At 37.0% G+C, this 22,618-nt stretch overlaps 1 non-coding gene across 1 annotated transcript; it reads right to left on the reverse strand.

Annotated features, from left to right (window-relative positions):
• Positions 1–14,439: 14,439 nt before the first annotated feature.
• On the reverse strand, positions 14,440–14,573 carry LOC115863534 (small nucleolar RNA SNORA43). The gene has a single exon (XR_004043571.1). It is a non-coding gene; the product is annotated as a small nucleolar RNA SNORA43 (small nucleolar RNA).
• Between the last annotated feature and the right edge of the window lie 8,045 nt (positions 14,574–22,618).

A 22,618-nucleotide genomic window follows, 5' to 3' on the forward strand; every position in this document is an offset into this window, starting at 1 on the left:
ATCTTTTTTTCCAAAATTTTAGTCATGGTTCAGTAAAAGTGAGTAATACAAAATCATCCATTTATATAAAATAGTAGGCTCTGAATTGTGTTTCTGTCAGATGGAACAAAAATCACTACTTAGTGGAAGCTGAAGATTTTTACTGACATTTGTGGAGAAGACTTCAGATTTAGATTTGCCCTGATAGGTAATCTTATGGAGAATATGGACTCAATTCTGGACAAAGACACTTTTGTAAATATGTTGTGGGCTTTTTGGTGTTATTTAAAGCGGATCTGAGTGGATGAACTATCCAGTTTGTCTACAATTAGCATTTTCCTTCCCAATCTCAGGTAGTCATTTTAATGTTCTAAGTTACTTTCAATGGCTGGGCAAGGAAAGGAAGAAAATACCTACGAGGTGTTTTATTTTGGGGAGGAGGGGTGTAGGTGAAGGAGGTTTTAATTGCGCTTAATATGAGAAATAAATGTCTCCTACTTTATGACTGTAGGCAAGATTCACAATTAAAAGCAAGGCAAGCTCAAGTTAGTTATTTCCCTGGATGTTCATATTTAAAGAGTTGGTTTTTAATTCTTCAAAGAATTACATATCCTACTCTATGATAACTTCAAGAGGCTGACCTGTCCATCCAACTTCACTATCTTAAATTTGCTTCTTTATATCAAGGAGAAGATTGCCAACTATGATTTAAATCTTAAGATGACTATGCCCAGACTTAGAACATTTTGCTTTCAGATATTTTCATATATCTTTCTACAAAGAACAGGTTGGGGACATAAGCTACCGAGGTGGGAATCAGCATGTTGGCCTGGCCTGTGTTGACCTGCCCTGAGCCTTCCTGTTTTACCTTTGCATTCCTCTTGGCAAACAGCCAAAGTCGTCTTGGGTGAAAACTGACCCAACTTCTCCAGAGTTGGTACAGTCTCTCACTGCAGCCTATCCTGAAGCAATGGGTTCCAAATATTAGGACACAGCAGAACACATCCATCTGAGAGTCTCTAACCAAGGGATCTGGGTAGGGGGCTTCTCTAGAATGCAGGTTCCTGGTTACCCAAGTTTCAAGTTCTGTTGGGCTTTCTTGCCAGGGAAGTGAGGTAACTTCCTGAGGTCCACTTACCTGGGCTTCCTTCTTACACAAAGCTCCCCAGGGCCACCTCTGGGATATAGACTGATCACCCTCTACCCCATGTCAATTCCAAGCACAGTGACACAACACAGCCCACCTTACAGCCAGGGGGAGGCCTAGGTTCAGCCAGGACCCCAGTTCTGTGGGCACAGCTGGGTTCAGACCCAGCTCCTCCCCCTCACCAGTGATGTGGCCTGGGATAAGTCACATACCTCTTGGTCTCCCTAGTCTCCCATGTGCAATGTGAGGGGTCATTCTGCCATCAACTTCCTAGGTAAGCCATTCGGTGTATAGACCTGTAAACACCTAGAGTGCCTGTAAAGCCCTTGGGCTGGTATCACATGGAGCTCATGCACAGACATAGCAAAGGAAAGATAATATCAAGGGCTGGCATAGCACAGAATATAACTGAAACAGGCCTGGTTCTGCTCTGGGATCTAGGGGAAGTCACTCCCCTTTCTGCCTGTTTCCAAGTTCCCCCCATGGGATTGTTGAAATTATATAAAATTAAGACATTGTCCCCTCTGGCATACAACATTCCAGGTCCTCCTCTTATGTTTAGACTCAGGTCCAAGTGTTTCATCTTGGCCCTGGTGGTGGGCTGCCCTCACGATGGCTCCAGGCATTCTTGCTTCCTGGTCAAACATCCTTGTGTAATCCCCACTAATGGACTGGATTCTAACATGTAGACTGATTGATGAGAATTTGGTGACTTCTACTCATTCCCTTTCTCCTGTGTTCATTCTTTCTCTGTTTCTCAGTGCCTCTCTCTGTCTCTCTCTCCTTCTTCCTTTCTGTGTTTCTGTCTTGTCTCTCCCTTTCTCTGTCCCTACTTTATCTGTCTCTCTGTTTTTTATGTATGTATGTGTGTATGTATGTATTGTTAGGGCACAGGGCATGTCACTTCAAAATATGTCTTACTGACATATTCCTTTAATTAATGTTACTTAAGGAAAGACCCACGCAAGAGAGACACTTTCCATCTCTTGTCTACCTCCCTGAAATCAGGAAATAAATCTCTCTTATGAAAGGTATACCACGTGGGGGATGAGGCCTGAGGGCTGAGGGCTGAAGGCATGCTGGCTCCTGCAAATCACTTCATTCTGGGAACCTACTGTTGGGACTACTGTGGTGCTGGTTAGCTTTTCAAAGACCAAAGGCAACTCCACGCTCTGCTTATTTCGGAGAATAGCGTGTGTGAGTGTGTGTGTGTGTGTGTTCTTTATTCACCAGTGAATGGACACTTTGGCGGCTTCCACATCTTGTCTATAAAGCTGCCATGACCTTAGGGGTGCATATATCTTTTTGAATTTGTGGCTTTGTTTCCTTCAGAAAGATACCCCCAAGTGTAATTCCTGCATCATATAGTTCTATTTTTAATTTCTTGAGGACCCTCCATACCGTTTTCCATAATCATAGTGGATGTACCAAGAAACATTCCCAATGAAAGTACATGAGGGCTTCCTTTTCTCCACATCCTCGCCAATACTTGTTACTTTTTGTCTTTTTGATTATAGCCATTCTTTCAGGTGTGAGGTGGTCATCTCATTGTGGTTTAGATGTGCATTTCCCTGATGATAAGTTATGTTGACCGTTCTTTCATGTGTCTGTTGGACATCTGTATGTCTTCTTTGGGAAAATATTTGGTCTTCTGCCAATTTTTTACTTGGGTTTTTGTCTTTTGGAGGTTGAGTTGAGTGGTTCTTGGTCCATTTTGGATATGAACCCCTTTTCAGATATATGGTTTGGAAATACTTTCTCACATTCAGTAGGCTGCCTTTTTGTTTTGTGGATGGTTTCCTTTGTCGTTGAAAAGCTTTTCAGTTGGAAGTCCCATTGGTATATTTTGCTTTTGTTTCCCTCACTTGAGGAGACAGATCCAAAAACATGTTGCTAAGGCTGTCAAAGAGCATACTGTGTATGTTTTCTTCTATGAGTTTTTTGGCTTCAGGTCATATGTTGAAGTATTTGATTCATTTTGAGGTTATTTTTGTAGATGATATGAAAAAGGATTACAGTCTGATTCTTGTGCATGTAGCTGTCCAGTTTTACCAACACCATTTATTGAAGTGGCTGTCTTTTCCCCACTGTCTATTTTCACCTCCTTTGTCATAGATGAGTTGACCATAGAAGCATGGTTTGATTTCTGGGCTCTCAGTTCTGTTCCATGGATCTATGTGTATTTCTTTGGTGCCAATACCATGTTATTTGATGATTCTAGGTTTGTAGTACAGTTTGAAGTCAGGCAGCATGATTTGTTCAGGTTTGTGCTTCTTTTTTTTTTTTTTTTGTGGTACGTGGGCCTCTCATTGTTGTGCCCTCTCCCATTGTGGAGCACAGGCTCCGGACGTGCAGGCTCAGTGGCCATGGCTCACGGGCCCAGCTGCTCCGCGGCATGTGGGATCTTCCCGGACCAGGGCACGAACCCTCGTCCCCTGCATTGGCAGATGGACTCTCAACCACTGTGCCACCAGGGAAGCCTGTGCTTCTTTCTTAAGATTGCATTGACTCTTCAGGTTTTTATTTGTGTTTCCATATACATTGTAGAATGCTTTGTTGTAGTTCTCCAAATAATCCCATTGGTATTTTGGTAGGAATGGCTTTGAAGCTCTAGATTGCCTTGGGTGAGGAATCATTTTAACAGTATGAATTTTTCTAATCCATGAGCACAGCATATGTTTCCATTTGTTCATGTCATCTTCAATTTCTTTCATCAGTGTCTTCCAGTTTTTGGAGTACAGGTCTTTTATCTCCTGGGTTAGATGTATCCCTAGGTCTTTTATGTTTGATAATGTCATTGTCCATGGAGTTATTTTCTGAATTTCCCATTCTGATAGTTTGTTGTGAGTGTATAGAAATGCAACCGATTTCTGTAGATTAATTTTGTATCCTGCAACTTAACTGAATTTCCCAATGAGTTCTATTTGTTTTTGGGTGTCATCTTCAGGATTCTCTATATAGAGTACCATGTTATCTACAATCTATGTTTTAATAGATGTACCTCTATTTTTAATGTGGTTGTTTGTGTTAGAGTTCTTTTTATATTTCAAGAAAAATCCTTTACTAGATATGTGTTCACAACCATTTTTCTACCAGTTGGTGACTTGTCTTTTGATTTTCTGAATAAGGTCTTTCACACAGTCCAAATATTTATAAAGTCCACAGTAGTCCTTGTTTTTCATTTCTGGATTGCTTTTTTTGTGTTGTGTGTTAAAGCTCAAAGCTCATGACCTACATGACCAAACCCAGGGTCCTGTCGATTTTCTACTATCTTTTCTCCTATAATTTTTAATTGTTTTGCATTTAAAATTTGTCTATGAATAACTTTGAGTGAATTTGGCATAAGTTGTAAACTTTGCATCTGCATTCATTTCATGCCAAATGATTTCCAATTAATTGTTCCTTAATTATTCTTACAAAAGTTATGGGGTATAGTCTCCATTTCAGTGTGACTGACCAAAGTTGAATGGATTCAGCAGTTCTGCCAGCAGGGATTGCTGAGACCAGTGACCTGTGAGGGAGGTGGGACAAACACTTCCCTCACTGCCTGCAGAAGTTGAGCCTGCTTCTCTGACCCACAAGGCATGCATGTTCCGCCCTTGGACTTGGCTCCTCAGGGAGCTGCAAGGAGTTTTGTCTCCTTAGGCACCATCAGGGCTTGGGCTTGGGAAGCATCTCTGCTGACAGGAGCTCAGTCACCTTAGGACTCACCAGGGTTTTGGCTTCAGGACAACACAGGACTGTGTCCACACTGATGGGAGCAGGGTTTCCTAAGGATGCAGGTGACGCTGGCAGAAAAAGGGAAGAAAAGTGTGGAGAAGCTTTCTGTGTGCCATTGACTTGGGGAGCTGGGGTGGGGATCCATCTTCACATGACCCAGGAAGGGCTTGATATGGAAAACTGTGTTTTTAGTCGGTTTCGTGTGTGGTGTAGACAGCATGTGGCATGTGCTGTCCAGTTTTCACAGCACTGTTTATTGTGAGGACTGTCCTTTCCCCTTGGTGTGTCCTTGGCTCCTTTGTCATAAATTAACTGACCCCATCCATGTGGGTTGACTTTCGGGCTCTCTGTCCTGTTCCTCTTGTGTGTGTGCCTGCTTTGTTGCCAACTCTACACTGTTTTGGTGACTGTAGCTTTGCAATATCATTTGAAGTCACAGCCTGAGATGCTTCCAACCTGTTCTCCTTTCTGAGGATCACTTTGGCTATTTAGAGTCCTTTGCATTTCCACAGGAATATTAGGAGAATCTTCTCAATTTCTGTGAAAAATGCCATTGGAAATTAGGCAGGGATTGCATTCACAGTGTACATATCTTTGGGAAGAAGGGACATTTTAACAATATGAATTCTTCCATTCCATGAACATGAGATATCTTTCCATTTATTTGTGTCTTCTTCAGTTTCTTCATCAATGTCTTAAAGTGTTCAGTGTGCAGGTCTTTCAAGTTGTTGGTTAAATTTATTCCTTGGTATTTTGTTCTTTTTGATGCAGTTGTCAACTGGATTGTTTTCTTTCTCTTTCTGATGGTTCATTATTCATGTTTAGAAGTGCAATTGATTTTTGTATATTGATTTTGTAACTTTGCTAAATTCGTGGATTAGTTCATTTTTTTTGATGGAATGATGTAGAAAATTGGAAATCGAAAATTCCACTGTTTCTATAACATCCAAGTCATCCACAACATGGAAGACATAGTGGCTCCTACAATAACCTTCCCACAGTGCCTGTAAATTACATGTGGACTCCTACAGGGGCGATTAGGTTCATGACTTTGTGTGAAGTGGAGTTGGGTAATAGGGCTTGGCATCTATAAAGAAATATAATGTTTTCTCTGCTTTTCTGGTGTAGTATTGACATGGTGTTTTGGAAAGTTATTGACTTTCTAGTAATTCCAAACCTACAGAAAACTTGCAATAGCAGAAGAAAGTACTGTGTATCTGCACACTTAGATTCCCCAGCCATCCTTACTTCACTGCACTTGCCACTTCACACAAAATATTCCAGTGCATTTTACCCAAAACAAGGACGCTGTTCCAGGGAACCAGCATATAACCTCCAAATGAGGAAATTTAAGATGGTGTCCACATTACAGTCCAATCCACAGGCCCCCTTCAACTTTCACCAGCTACTCCAACTCTAGGGAAATGTCTTTTCCCATTCTGATCCAGTTTTCTTTTCCTTGAACGATTACAGATACTTTCTCATTTTTACAACCTTGATGGATTTAAAGCACACAAGATGAGTATGATCTGGGTGGCTTTTCTGTATTTTAACAGGTATCAGTACTTCTTTCATTGTGTGTGTGTGTGTGTGTGTGTGTGTGTCTGTGTGATTAAATGTACAGATCATTTAAACCATTTTAAGTACACATTTCTATGTCATTAAACACACTCACATTGTTGTACAAATATCTTCACCATCCATGTTCAGAACCTTTCAATTTTCACCAGTGAAACTCTGTTGTCATTAAACACAAATTCCCCTCAGCTCCTGCCAATGGCATTCTGCTTTCTGCCTTTGAATTTGACTTCTCTGGGTACCTCATATAAGTGGAATCATGTCATTTTGTTCTGTTTGTGACAGGGTTATTTCACTTATCATAATGGTTCCAGGGTTCATGAATGTTGTAACACATGTCAGAATTTCCTTAGCTTTCCAGGTTGAATTCCATTCCTTGTGTGTATACCACCACATTTAGTTCATCCACTTATCCATTGATGGACAGTTAGGTCACTTCCAACTTTTGCTATTGTGATGAATACTGCTCTTAATATGGGTGTACCCATATCTCTTCCAGTCCCTGCTTTCAGTATTTTCGGTCTGTATCCTGATGTGGAATTGATGGATTATATGTTAATTCTATGGTGAAGTGTTTGAAGAACTGCCATACTGTCTTTGACATGGGCAGCACCATTTCTCTTGATTCCTTTTATGGCAGAATAACACGGCAGTGTATGGATCAATTGGTTTTCTTTATCAACTTACATATTGGTGGACGTTTGCATTGTTTCTTCCTTTTGGCTGTGGTGAACAGTGCTGCTAGCAATATACGTGTACATCTGTTTTCAGTTCTTTGAGGTATATATCTAGGAGTAGGTTTGTTGAACCGTATGGTAATTGTACATTCATATTGTAAACATAGGTTGTGCCTTTTTTCATTTCCAGAGGTGATTAAAGATTCCAACTGCTCTGCATTGTTGCCAACAATTGATATTTTTAATTTTCTTGATTATAACCATTTTAGTGTTGTGAAGGAGTTATTGCATTGTAGATTTAATTTGCATTTCCATCTTATCTTTTCATCTGCTTTTGACCACTTGTATGTCTTGTGTGGAGGAGGGTCAATTGAAGTTCATTGTCCATATTTAAAATTGTAAAAGTTCTTGGCATACACTGGATACATCTCATCAGGTACATAGTGTGAAAATATTTTCTTGCATTCTGTGGGCTGTTTCCACTTGTTGGATTGCCTCTTTGGGCACACAAATGTTTTTAATTTTGAGGAAGTGCATTTTTTTCTCTTCATTGCTTGCACCTTGTTGTCAGATCTAAGAAATCATTGCTAAATCCAAGGTTATGAAGATTTATCCCCACATTTTATTGGAGAGTTTATAGTCATCCCTTGGTATCCATGGGGGATTGGTTCAAGGACACAGCATAGATACCAAAATCCATGTATGCTAAAGTCTCACATAAAATGGTATGGTATTTGCAAATAGCCGAGGCACATTTTCCTGTATGCTTTATACCATCTCTAGATTACTTATAATAACTAATACAGTATAAATGCTATATGCGTTTATATTGTGATTACCATGTAAATACTATGTAAATAGTTGCTGGTACATGGAAAATTCAAGTTTTTTTTCTTTTGAAACTTTGGAATTATATTTTTCAATATTTATTTATTTAGGCTGTGCTGGGTCTTCGTTGCAGCATGCGGACTCTTAGTTGAGGCATGAATGTGGGATCTAGTTCCCTGACCAGGTATTGAACCTGGGCCCCCTGCATTGGGAATGCAGAGTCTTACCCACTGGACCGCCAGGGAAGTCCCGAAAATTTTTGGAATTTACTTTTTCTAATATTATTGATCTGGAGTTGGTTGAATCCATGGCTTTGGAACCCGTGGATACAATGTGCTGACTGTAATTTTACTTTCTACATTTAAGCTTTGTATATATTTTGAGATACCTTTTTGTATGTGGTATGAGGTAAGGGTCCAATTTCATTTCTCTGCCTTTGGATAGCAAATTGCCTAGCATCATTTGTTGAAAATACCATTTCATCCCAATTTAATGATGTTATCTAAATCAGTTCTTCCTAGATGGATGGGTTTATTTGTGGGATCCCCATTCAAATCCATTCAACTCTATGTATATCTTTATGCTGTTATCACAGTGTTTTATCTACTGATGCTTTGTACTAACATTTGAAATTGGAAAGTATGAGCCTCCAACTTTGAATTTCTTTTTTTAAAATTGTCTTAGTTCTTTGGAGTCTCTTGAAATCCCATAATTCAGGGAGTCATATTCTCCCTTTCACATGGATGTCCCCCAATTTGCTTATGCATTCATCTACTAAAGACATCCTGATACCTTTAAGGTTGAGATATCATGAGTAGAGTTTGTGTGCAGAGCAGCATCCTCATTTTTGTTTGGATATAGTTTTTTAAAGCAGTTGTGTAAATACTGCAGATGGATGGATATCAAGGTGTGAGACTTGTTTAGCTTTGGAAAATCCTCCCAAACTGTACCTCAAGAGGCCTTTTATGCATTGCATCAGCAATTAAATAGAGTTTCTGTTGTTCCCCATCCTACAGTAATTGGTATTGTTATTGTGGGAAGAACTTAGCAGTTCTCATAGGTGTGTAGTGCTGTATTGTTGTTTTACTTTGTGTCCCTAATGATAAAAGATGTTGCTCATATTTTTGTCCACTTATTATCTGTTTATCTTCTTTGACCAGATGTCTGTTCAGATCTTTACCCATTTTTAATGTAGTTATTTGTGGTATAGTTCTTTGTATGATTTGAGTACAAATTCTTTATCAGATACGTGTTTTGCAAATATTTTTCTTCCAGTTTTTTGCTTGTCTTTTGGCTTTCTCAAGAAGGTATTTCATGGAGTAGAAATTTTTAATTTTATATGTTATTAACTTTTTTCCTTTTGTGTGTTGGCTTTTTGTGTTGTCTGTGAAAAGTCAAAGCTCATCATCTATGTGACCAAACCCATGGTCATATAGATTTCTTCTATAATTTTTTTTATAGTGTTCTATGTTAAATGTGTCTGTGGGCAATTTTGCATGACTGTTGGTGTAAGCTGTGAAGTTTGTGTCTACAGTCTGTTCATTGCATATGGTTTCTAACTGTTTTTTGAGAAGTTACGTGATATTTGCCTCCGTCCATTTGAATTCCCAAAGGTGAGTGGATTCAGCAGGACGGCCAGCCTCCTGGGAACTTGGCCTCCACTGAACTGTGGGAGGTGCGGCCTGCATTTCCCAGTCTTCGCCAGCAGAGGGCGACAAGCCCGCCCCTCTTACCAGTGCAGCACCTGCCTGTTCTGTCCACAGTCTTGGCCTCCTCAGGACCCGCCTGGGATTTGGCTTCAGGACAGTGCAGGGCTCTGTCCACACTGAGAGGCACTCAGTTTCCATGGAAAGAAAAGGTGAGGAAAGTGGGGAGAAGCTTCCTGTGCATGGCTGACTGCCTGGGGAAGGGGATCCATCTGCAGAGGATCCAGCAGATGAAGGGCTTGATGTAGAAAATAGTGGTTTTATTTAATTTTGTGTGTGGTGCAGACATTTTGACATGGTGTGCTTATGTAGTTCTGTAATATGGCTTGAAGTCAGGCAGTGAGTTTCCTCCAGCTGCTGTTCTCCTTTCTCAGGATCTCCTTGGCTGTTTGGCATCCTTTGTGATTCCACATAAATGTTAGGATTGTTTGTTCAGTTTCTGTGAAAAATGCTATTGGAATTTTAGCAGGAATTGCTTTGAATGTGTATATTTGGGTAGAATGGACACTTCAGGATGATCATTTCTTTCCATCCATGAACACAGGATCTCTTTCCATTTATTTGCATCTTCAATTTCTTCATCAATATCTTAACATTTTCATTGTGCAGGTCTTTCACATCTTTGGTTAAATTTATTCTTAAGCATTTTGTTCTTTTGATGTTATTGTAAATGAGTTTTCTTAATTTCCCTCTTTGATGGTTCACTACTAGCTGTCTAGGAAGATAAATGTTTTTGTCTATTTTGTATCCTGCAGCTTTCCAGAATTCATTTATTAGCTCTCACTCCCGTGGGAGAACTTCTGTGGTATAATTTATTCTCCAGTTTTGTGGTTTGCCCACTGGGTGGTATGGGGTTTGATTATATCACGAGTGTGCCCCTCCTACCATCTCATGGTTTCTTCTTTAAGTCTTTGGTTGTAGGTATCCTTTATTGGTAAATTACACTCCTTTTGTATCAGTGGTTGTTGAGTGGTTAGTTGTGAGTTTGGTGTGCTTGTGAGAGGAGGTGAGTGCAAGGTCCTTCTACTCTGCCATCTTGTCCCAAATGAAATCAGTTTTTAAAAATACTTCTTTCTTCTGTCCCAGAGCCTTTCCCCCATTGTCCTCATCCAGGCTCCCAATAGAGCATGGAGAATTATCTCCATGAATTAATAACTTTCAGGTATTGAAAATACTCCCTTTGTGAGAGATGAAGACGGGAAGGCATGGATATCCAAGATTCCCAGTGCTATGGGGTTCACTGTTGGGCTCTTCAGAAAGTAGGGGGAAATGTGTGATTAGTTTACAACTGGATGCTACATCAGCTATTTGAAACAGGAATAAGAAAATATTCATATATACAGATGACCTTAATGGTCTTGAATTCTTCAGAAAGTTCTAAAAATAAATAGTATGAGAGACCATTCTCTATATTGGTAAGAAAGACTATTTAAATGGGCTATTAGGGATACAGAATATGGGAGGTATATTTGGGTTGAAATTTGCTTAAACCTAACATTTTTCATGATAGATTCAGATTATGATTTTCCTTATTGTGGCAAAAATACCCAAGTAGATATAGTGTGTCTTTCATTCTGCTTCAGTCACCTGCTATTTATTTCTCCCATTACACCTGATATTTGCTGGTTCAAGGTGCTTTCTGTGACCTTCCAGGACTAAGAAATTCATTCTTTTTTCCTATTTATCTTTAACAAGAGTCTTGAAATATTTAGTGAGGTATGTGTATATACCATCTCAGTCATTGTAGAAACATCATTTCTTTCTAGTTTCTCTTTGCTTGTCATTGGCTTTGAAATATGAACTCTCAACTGCGTTGAGTAGAGATACTGCACTTTGTAAGTGGAGGTTTTCACTAGTCAAACTTATGATCTGACAGTATTCAGTATACTCAACACTCATATCTCAGATTTAATATTCTTTGTCACTTCTTTGCATTTTCCAAAAAGTTTACAAGAATCATATTACTTAACTATGTTCAACAGTGTTAAGTTTCTGAAATATAGCTCAGCACACATGATAAAGTTTTTCAAAGAAATAAAAGATTCAAAAACAAGAGCACTAATTTATTTTATATCATTGTGTATGTTCTCATCCTAGTGTATTTTAAAAACAAAGAATATAATCCACAAATAGATTTATAAGACTAAATTAAAAATGATTTTGATTTCACCGACATGAATATTTTCCTCAGTATGACTTTTAATATGTACAAAGTGCCCATTTAAATGTATGTCTGTATGTATGAAATGTCAACAATATTTAATCCACTTTTTCTTGTTTCTCTTATTCTTCCTAGTTAAAGAAACTTCTGTAGAAATTAATTAGGGTTGTCTTTGTCTATTTCTGTGTTTTTAAACAAATTCTACTTCAGGTAAACTGGAGTAAAACCGAAGCTCTAATATTTACTGAGGGTTTGACAAAATATCTCAAAAAAGAGGAATTGTAATATTATTTTTCTTAAACTATAAAAACTATTCATGTGGTGCATTCAGTACTTTTCAAAAATTGTTATAAAGATATATAGTACATAGTAAATATTTAAAAAGGATTGTTGCTGTTATGCTTACTATTCTATTAAACATGTAAATCCATAGAACTCTTTCAGTTTCAAGTTAACTATGAATTCTTACTTTTCATTCCTACCTCTGCTATTCAAAATTGTGGCTAATGAATCAGAACCTGTGGCATCACTAGCTAAAATTGAGCTTGTTAAAAAAGTGGAATTCAGGCCTGATCCCAGAATTACTGAATTGGAATCTGCATTTTTACAATATCCCCAGTGTACATGTATATCCATTAAAAACTGAAAGGTATCTTTCTAACTCACAATGTTCTTACCATATGAGAAATACACAAATTTTATCCAATATGATATAAACAAAACCGTCAAAAATGCATATGCCTGTGTTGGGACCATCACTTTATAAGTTTTCTTCCAGATAACTACAGTCTCTACAGTGGTTTTGTGGATCACATGTCATCCCCTTTTCTTGTAGTTAGAAACACAGTAGAGAATATTACTTTGTAAACAATTATATTATTGGATAATACATGACACTCTCATAATTAAAACCAGTTCTCTTAACTTGCTGTTTTCATCTTGGGTCCAATTATGAATTCTTCCTATGACCCACATGGCATATGTACTTTCTTTTATTAAGTTTTATTGGAGTATATTTGCTTTACAATGTTGTGTTAGTTTCTGCTGTATAGCAAAGTGAATCAGCTATACATATACATATATCCCCACTTTTTTGGATTTCCTTCCCATTTAGGTCAGCACAGAGCACTGAGTAGAGTTCCCTTTGCTATACAGTAGGTTCTCATTAGTTATCTATTCTAAATTTGGTAGTGTATATATGTCAATCCCAATCTCCCAATTCATCCCACCTTACCCCCAGGTATCCATCTGTTTTTTCTCTATGTCTGTGTCTCTCTTTCTGCTTTGCAAATAAGTTCATCTGTATGATTTTTCCAGGTTCTACATATAAGCAATACTATACAATATTTGTTTTTCTCTTTCTGACTTACTTCACTCTGTATGACAGTCTCTAGGTCCATCCATGTCTCTGCACATGGCACAATTGTGTTCCTTTTGATGTCTGAGTAATATTCCATTGTATATATGTACCACATCTTCTTTATCCATTCCTATGTTGATGGACATTTAGGTTGCTTCCATGTCCTGGCTATCGTAAATAGTGCTGCAATGAATATAGGGATGCATGTATTTTTTGAATTATGTTTTCCTCTGGGTATGTTCCCAGGAGTAGGATTGCTGGATCATATGGTAGTTCTATTTTTAGTTTTTTAAGGAACCTCCACACTGTTCTCCATAGTGGCTGTAATAATTTACATTCCCACCAACAGTGTAAGAGGGTTCCCTTTTCCGTAAATACTTTTTATTTCAGGGACTACTGACATCCAGGATGTGGCTATAGATTTCTCTAAAGAGGAGTAGGAATGACTGGGCATTGATGAATGGGAATTGCACAGGGATGTGATGTTTGATATTTATAGGAACCTAGTCTCCTTGGGTGAGGATACCTTCCTTTCAGAATTCATTATCCACCCACAGAGTCAAGGTTCCTTCATTTGTAGAATGTCTCTTGGAATCTTCTGCTTCCTACAATAGAGTTTCAGATCCAAACTTTTTGGGAAAATTTGGGAGTCTGTGGGTATAGATAGAAGGGCTTGGTGATAATTCATCATAATTCTAATGTTCCTCTTACTTGAGGTAATCTGCAGCCTTCACTTTAGATTAGTGTCAATTCTATAGGATCATTTGTATAAAATAGTGTTGCCTCCATTTTAAAATCATGTTTCCACCCATAATTTTGACTCAGCATTACTTGAATATAGATCCCAGGATCTGATTTTTTGCTGTTGCCTACTATAATAAAGGTTCTTTTAAAAATCAGTATTTGGGATTCCCTGGTGGTGCAGTGGTTGAGAGTCTGCCTGCCGATGCAGGGGACACGGGTTCGTGCCCCAGTCTGGGAAGATCCCACATGCCGCAGAGCAGCTGGGCCCATGAGCCATGGCCATGGAGCCTGTGCATCCGGAGCCTGTGCTCCACAATGGGAGAGGCCACAACAGTGAGAGACCTGTGTACGACAAAAAAACAAAAAACAAGTATTTGGGGAAATCATATTCTAGACTATTTTACTCTTCCTTCTCTTATCACCTGATCATAATACTAGACTGGAAATAGAAAAACCTCCACCAAAACGTATGTTGCTTTTTCTGTTGAAGAAGTCTTGTTGTTACTAAGTCACAACTGGTCACTTTTTTTCTTTTTTTGCTGTGTCCAGCTACAAACCATTCTTAGTACCCACTGTTCTGAGCACTGAGCATAGAAATAGCCACTTCCTCTCTGACCCAATGTCACAGGTGCAGCAGAGCAGCTGCACTGCTAGGGCCAGAAGGTCTGGCATCTGCAGGGTACTATCCCCTCATTTCACCCACTGGAACTGATCACCTTCATGGAGCAAAAGAAGGATCCTTAGATTTGAAGGGAAATAAGACAATAGCTATATACCCAGGTATGTGTGAATGGATAAAGTGTATTTGTTCCAAATTCACACTGCTAAAATAATGTGTATCTATTTAATCTTACAATGATTTCTTTGCAGATATATGGAATATATTTATTATTGATATTGAATGAAATATTTTAAAATTCCATATTGCTTTACAATAGTAGAGGATTTTTAACACCACATTTACACTAGTGGATAGATCATCCAGACAGAAAATTAATAAGAAAACACAAGCCTTATATGACACATTAGACCAGATAGACTTAATTGATATTTATAGGACATTCCATCAAAAAGCAACAGAATAAACTTTCTTCTCAAGTGTACATGAAATATTCTCCAGGATAGATCACATCTTGGGTCATAAATCAAGCCTTGGTAAATTTTTTAAAATTGAAATCATATCAAGCACCTTTTCTGGTCACAATGCTATGAGATTAGAAATCAATTACAGGACAAAAAACTGTAAAAGACACACATATGGAAGCTAAACAATATGTTACTAAATAATCAATGGATCACTGAAGAAATCAAAGTGGATTTTAAAAAATACCTAGAGACAAGTGACAACAAAAACACGAAAATCCAAAACACATGGGATGCAGCAAAAGCAGTTCTAAGAGGGAAGTTTATAGCAATACAATCTTACCTCACGAAACAAGAAAAATCTCAAATAAATACATCCTTAAATCTAAAGCAACTAGAGAAAGAACAAACAAAACCTAAAGTTAGTAGAAGGAAAGAAATCATAAAGATAGGATCAGAAGTAAATGAAATAGAGATGAAGAAAACAATAGCAAAGATCAATGAAACTAAAAGCTCATTCTTTGAGAAGATAAACAAAATTGATAAACCTTTAGCCAGACTCATCAAGGAAAATGTAGAGAAAACTCATATCAATCAAATTAGAAATGAAAAAGAAGTTACAGCCAACACCACAGAAATACAAAAGATCATAACAGACTACTACAAGCAGCTATATCCCAATAAAATGGACAACCTGGAAGAAATGGACAAATTCTTAGAAAGGTACACCCTTCCAAGACTGAACTGGGAAGAAATAGAAAATATAAACAGACCTATCACAAGTAATGAAATTAAAACTGTGATTAAAAATCTGCTAACAAACAAAAGTCCAGGACCATATGGCTTCACAGGCACTATCAAACATTCAGAGAAGAGTTAACACCTATCCTTCTCAAACTATTACAAAAAATTGCAGAGGGAGGAACACTCCCAAGCTGATCCTAAGAGGCCACCATCACCCTGATACCAAAATCAGACAAAGATACCACAACAAAAAGAAAATTACAGGTCAATACCTCTGATGAACGTAGACGCAAAAATCCTCAACAAAATACTAGAAAACAGAATCTAACACCTCATTAAAAGGATCATACACCATGATCAAGTGGGATTTATCCCAGGGATGTAAGGTTTTTTCAATATATGCAAATCAATCAATGTGATACACCATATTAACAAACTGAAGAATAAAAACCATATGATCATCTCAATAGATGCAGAAATAGCTTTTGACAAAGTTCAACACCTATTCATGATAGAAACTCTTCATGGGGCTTCCCTGGTGGCGCAGTGGTTGAGAGTCTGCCTGCTGATGCAGGGGACGTGGGTTCGTGCCCCAGTCTGGGAGGATCTCCCATGCCATGGAGTGGCTGGGCCCATGAGCCATGGCTGCTGGGCCTGTGCGTCCGGAGCCTGTGCTCTGCAATGGGAGAGGCCACAACAGTGAGAGGCCCGCATACTGCAAAAAAACCCAAAAAACAAACAAACAACAAAAAAACAACTCTGCAGAAAGTGAGGATATAGGGAACCTACCTCAACATAATAAAGGCCATATATGACAAACCCACAGCAAAAATTGTTCTCAATGGTGAAAAACTGAAAGCATTTCCTTTAAGATCAGGAACAAGACAAGGATGTCCACTCTCGCCACTATTATTCAACATAGTTTTGAAACTCCTAGCCATGGCAATCAGCAAAGAAAAAAAAGAAATCCAAGTCAGAAAAGAAGTAAAACTGTCACTGTTTGCATATAACATGGCACTATACATAGAAAATCCTAAAAATGCTACCAGAAAACTACTACAGCTCATCAATGAATTTGGTAAAATTGCAGGATACAGAATTAATACACAGAAATCTGTTGCATTCCTATACACTAACAATGAAAGACCAGAAAGAGAAGTTAAAGAAACAATCCCATTTACCATCACAACAAAAAGAATAAAATACCTAGGAATAAACTTACCTAAGGAGGCAAAAGACATGTACTCAGAAAACTATATAAGATACTGATGAAAGAAATCAAAGATGATACAAACAGATGGAGAGATATATCATATTCATGGAGTGGAAGAATCAATATTGTGAAAATGACTATACTACACAGAGCAAGCTACACAGATTCAATGCAATCTCTATCAAACTACCAATGACATTTTTCACAGAATTAGAACAAAAATGTTTACAATTTATATGGAAACACAAAAGACCCTGAATAGCTGAAACAATCTTGAGAAATAAAAATGGAACTAGAGGAATCAGGCTCCCTGACTTCAGAATATACTACAAAGCTACAGTCATCAAAAGAGTATCCTACTAGCACAAAAGCAGAAATATATATCAATGGAACATGATAGAAAGCCCAAAGATAAACCCACATACATATGGTCACCTAATCTATGACAATGGAGGCAAGAATATACAATGGAGAAAAGATAGTCGCTTTGATAAGAGGTGCTGAGAAAACTGGACAGCTACATGTAGAAGAATGAAATTAGAACACTTCCTAACACCATACACAAAAATAAACTCAAAATGGATTAAAGACCTAAATGTAAGGCCAGACACTATAAAATTCTTAGAGGAAAACATAGGCAGAACACTCTGATATAAATCGCAGCAAGATATTTTTTGATCCACCTCCTAGAGTAATGAAAGTAAAAACAAAAGTAAGCAGATGGGGGTCTTCCCTGGTGGCGCAGTGGTTGGGGGTCTGCTGCCAATGTGGGGGCTGCGGGTTCGTGCCCCGGTCCGGGAGGATCCCACGTGCCGTGGAGTGGCTGGGCCCGTGGGCCATGGCTGCTGGGCCTGCGCATCCGGAGCCTGTGCTCTGCAACGGGAAAAACCACAGCAGTGAGAGGCCCGCGTACCACAAAAAAAAAAAAAAAAAAAAAAAAAAAAAAGTAAGCAGATGGGATCTTATGAAATGTAAAAGCTTTTGCACAGAAAAGCAAACCATAAACAAGATGAAAAGACAACCTTCAGAATAGGAGGAAATATTTGCAAATTAAGCAACTGACAAAGGATTTATCTCCAAAATATACAAACAGATCATGCAGCTCAATATCAAAAAATATTACCCAATCAAAAACTTGGCAGAATGTCTAAATAGACATTCCTCTGAAGAAGACATACAGATGGCCAAAAAGCACATGAAAATATGCTCAACATCACTAATTATTAGAGAAACGAAATCAAAACTAAAATATGGTATCACCTCACATCGGTCAGAATGGTCATCATCAAAAAATCTACAAACAGTAAATGCTGGAGAGGGAGTGGAGAAAAGGGAACACTCCTACACTGTTTGTGGGACTATATATTGGCACAGCAACTATGGAGAACATTATGGAGGCTCCTTTCAAAACTAAAATAGAACTACCATATGACTCAGCAATCCCACTCCTGGGCATATACCCAGAGAAAACCATAATTGGAAAAGATACATGCACCCCAGTGTTCATTGCAGCACTATTTACAATAGCCAGGACATGGAAGTAAACTAAATGTCAATCAACAGAGGAATGGAAGAAGATGTGGTACATATATACAATGGAATATTACTCAGCCATATAAAAACAAGACAATGTCATGTGCAGCAACATGGATGGACCTAGAGATTGTCATACTGAGTGAAGTAAGTCAGACACAGGAAGACAAATATCATATGATATTGTTTATATGTGGAATCTGAAGAAAAGGGTACAAATTAACTTATTTACAAAACAAGGTAGAGTCACAGATGTAGGAAACAAACATGGTTACCAGGGGATAAGTGGGAGGAGGGGTGAATTGAGAGATTTGGACTGACATGTACACACTACTATATATATAATAGATAATTAATAAGGACCTACTGTATAGCACAGGGAACTCTACTGAATACTCTGTAATGCCCTATATGGGAAAAGAATCTTAAACAAAAGAAAGAGTGGATATATGGAAAAAAAACATGGTATCTTGAGTACAATTGCAAGGAGTATGAGATCTGTAAAAAAGCATTTCTTTTCTGTATTGCTTGGATGCTAATTGGGCATTTTTGCAAGAGAGATTTCAGGATGCAAATCTCATATCTCTATTGTAGAAAGTTATTCATGGTGGAACAGTCTATTAATCTTGCAAGGGTGGAGAAATATTTCTTTGGAGGGAAGAAGTCATGTATCTGTTTTTTATGAAGTTAGTGGTATATACTTTATCAAATGAGCAAAATGGCTATTTCCGAACTTTAGGAAAAAAAGTTTTCTGCATTTATATTATGAAGCTGATGCAAAATATCAAAAATTCTTTATTTTGAAAAACAATGTAATGTAACAAAATTGGTATATATTGAACCTTTCGTACACATGCATTTTTTTGCATTTAAAATTTTTTTGCATTATAGTTGACTTACAATGTTGCATTAATTTTGGCTGTACAGCAAAATGATTGAAATACATATATATATATATAAAGCATATATATATAACTAAATATACGTATTTTTCATGTTCTTTTCCATTATGATTTATCACAGAATATTAACTATATTTCTCTCTACTATACAGTAGGACCTTGTTGTTTATCTATCCTATATATAATAGTTTGCATCTGCTATTCCCAAACTCCCAATCCTTTTCTCACCTCTCCTTAGCAAACACAAGTCAGTTTTCTATATCTGTGAGGCTGTTTCTGCTTCATAGATATGTTCATTTGTGTCATGTTTTAGATTCCACATATAAGTGATATTATATGGTATTTGTCTTTCTCTTTCTGACATAATTCACTTAGTATGTTAAGCTCTGGGTTGTTTCCATGTCTTGGCTATTATAAATATTGCATATATGAACATAAGGGTGAGTGTGTATTTTTGAATTATAGTTCTGTCTGGATATATGCCCAGGAGTGAGATTGCTGGGTTGTAGTTTTAGTTTTTGAAAAACCTCTGTACTCTTTTCCATAGTGGCTGTAGTAATTTATATTGCCACCAACAGTGTAAGAGAGTTCCCTTTTCTCCACACTCCCTCCTGCATTTGTCATTTGTAGAGTTTTTAATGAAACTAGTATGACTAGTATGAAGTGGTAACTCATTGTAGTTTTGATTTACATTTCTCTAATAATCAGTGATAATGAACATCTTTTTATGTACCTTTTGGCCATTTGTATGTCTTCTTTGGAGAAATGTCTGTTTAGGTCTTCCGCCCATTTTTCGATTGAGTTATTTTTTATTTTGTTGAGTTGTATGAGCTGTTTGTATATTTTGGAAATTAAGCCCTTGTCAGTGTCATCATTTGCAATCCAAGACATGGAACACCTTTCCATTTCTTTGAATCATCTTCAATTTTTTTATTAATGTTTTTCTCAGCGTATAAGTCTTTCACCATTTTCGTGAGGTTTATTCCTAAGTATTTTATCTTTTGATGTGATTTGAAAGGGACCGTTTGTTTACATTCACTTTCTGTTATTTCATTGTTAGTTTAAAGAAATGCAACCCATTTCTGATTGTTAATCTTGTATCTGCTACCTTGCTGAATTCATATATTAGTTCTAGTAGTTCTGTGTGGAGTCTTTAGGGTTTTCTATATATAGTATCATGTCATCTGCATATAATGAACATTTTTCCTCTTCCCTTCCAATTTGGATATCATTCATTTCTTTTTCTTGTCAGATTGCTGCGGCTAGGACAGCCAATACTATGTTGAATAGAAGTGGTGAGAGTGGGCATCCTTGTCTTGTTCCAGATTTTAGTGGGAAGGCTTTTTAGCTTTTTACTGATGAGTATTGTATTGGCTATTTTGTCATAAATAGCTTTTATTATGCTGAGATGTGTTCCCTCTATATACAATTTTATAAGAGTTTTTTTTATCATTAATGGATGTTGAATCTTATCTAATGCTTTTTCTGTATCTATTGAGGTGATCATTTGGTTTTTATTTTTCTTTTGTGATGTGGTGTATCACATTGATTGATTTGCATATGTTGAATAATCCTTTTGTTTTTCAATGTGTTGTGGTGTATCACGTTGATTGATTTGCATATGTTGAACAATCCTTGTGACCCTAGGATGAATCTAACTTGGTCATGGTGTATAATCTCTTTTATGTGTTGTTGGATTTGGTTTTCTAATATTCTGTTGAGAATTTCTGCATCTATATTTATCAAAGATATTGGCCTGCATTTTTTTTTCTTTTTTTGGTAGTGTCTTCACTGGATTTTGGTATCAGCGTGATGGTGGCTTCATAAAATACCACTGGGGGTGTTCCTTCCCTTCAAACTTTTGGAAGAGTTTGAGAAGGATCATATAAGTTCTTCTTTGTATATTTGGTAGAATTCACCTGTGAAGCCATCTGTCCCTGGACTTTTGTTTATAGCGAGGTTTTTTCTTCTTATTATTACAGATTCTATTTCAGCTCTAGTGATCAGTCTGTTCAAGTTATTTATTTCTTCTTGATTCAATTTTGGTGGGCTGTAAAAAAAAACATTTTTATATTGGTTAGTACCTAAGTATTTACTATGTATTAGACCACAAAAATGCAAAGAAAAAACTTGAAATATTTTTTCAAATAAAAAAGTATTGAAATATTGTTCAAGAAATTGGGATAATAATGCTAGTTACAATAATGGCAAATTGTTTAAGCTTTAAAACTACCTTATCTAAGATGTATATTATATGCTAACAGTTTTATTGGTTTTATTTACAAGGAATGTATTTTCCTTTCCACTTTAATTATTTATTTTACCTGTATCTTCTGAAAAAAGTTTAATTACACATAATATTAAAAATACACTTTGATATTAGTCTATTTACATTTACTCTACTACTGTACACATTTAGGTTTAGATTTACCATGTTATTGTGTGCTCTTTTTTAAACCTAGTCTATTCTCATTATTTTCTATCTTAACTATTCTGTATTAATTTTTAAAAATCAATTCTCCTTTCTAACCTTCCTCTTTGAGGATTAGATATGAAGTATATCCTTTTTATTAATCTCAAAATTTCAGCTTACTTTTAAAAAGTAATCACAGTGTCAAGTACTTAATACCTCTCACTTCCACTGCCACAAACCATGGATATTTAAATGCTAATATAATTACCTTCCCTTGCCTATATTATTTATTAGTGATATGTATAAAAATAACTAAAGACATGAAAGGTTTATAAGGAAATGACAAATTTCAGAAAATCTAGAATCTAAATACACTCTATACATAGCCTCCAAGATAAAGACACAGAGAATTGTTAGACATGCAGTGGCCCTCTGGTTCCCATTCTAGTCACTACCCTTAAGGTTTACTATTGTTCTGGTATCTAACAAAAAAAATCAGTTTTCCTGTGTTTTATATTTTATATAAATGAAGTGACACAGCATTAACTCTTTTGTATTTGGCTTTTTTTTATTATTTATGTTGTTTGTAAATATACCTATATGGTTGCCTGTTGTTGCAATAATGCATTGCTGTTGCTGTATATGATTCCATAGTGTAAATATCTAACTATTAATTTATTCCAATGTGTATTACAATATGAGTGATTTTCAGTATATGTCTACTGAGAATAGCACTGGTATTTAAATTCTAGAACTTGTGCTTTGGTGATATGTGTATAAATTATTGTTCATTATATATGTAGTAGTAAAATTTTCAAGTCATAAGTTTC

This window comes from Globicephala melas, chromosome 4, assembly GCF_963455315.2.
Source record: "Globicephala melas chromosome 4, mGloMel1.2, whole genome shotgun sequence".
NCBI lineage: Eukaryota > Metazoa > Chordata > Mammalia > Artiodactyla > Delphinidae > Globicephala > Globicephala melas.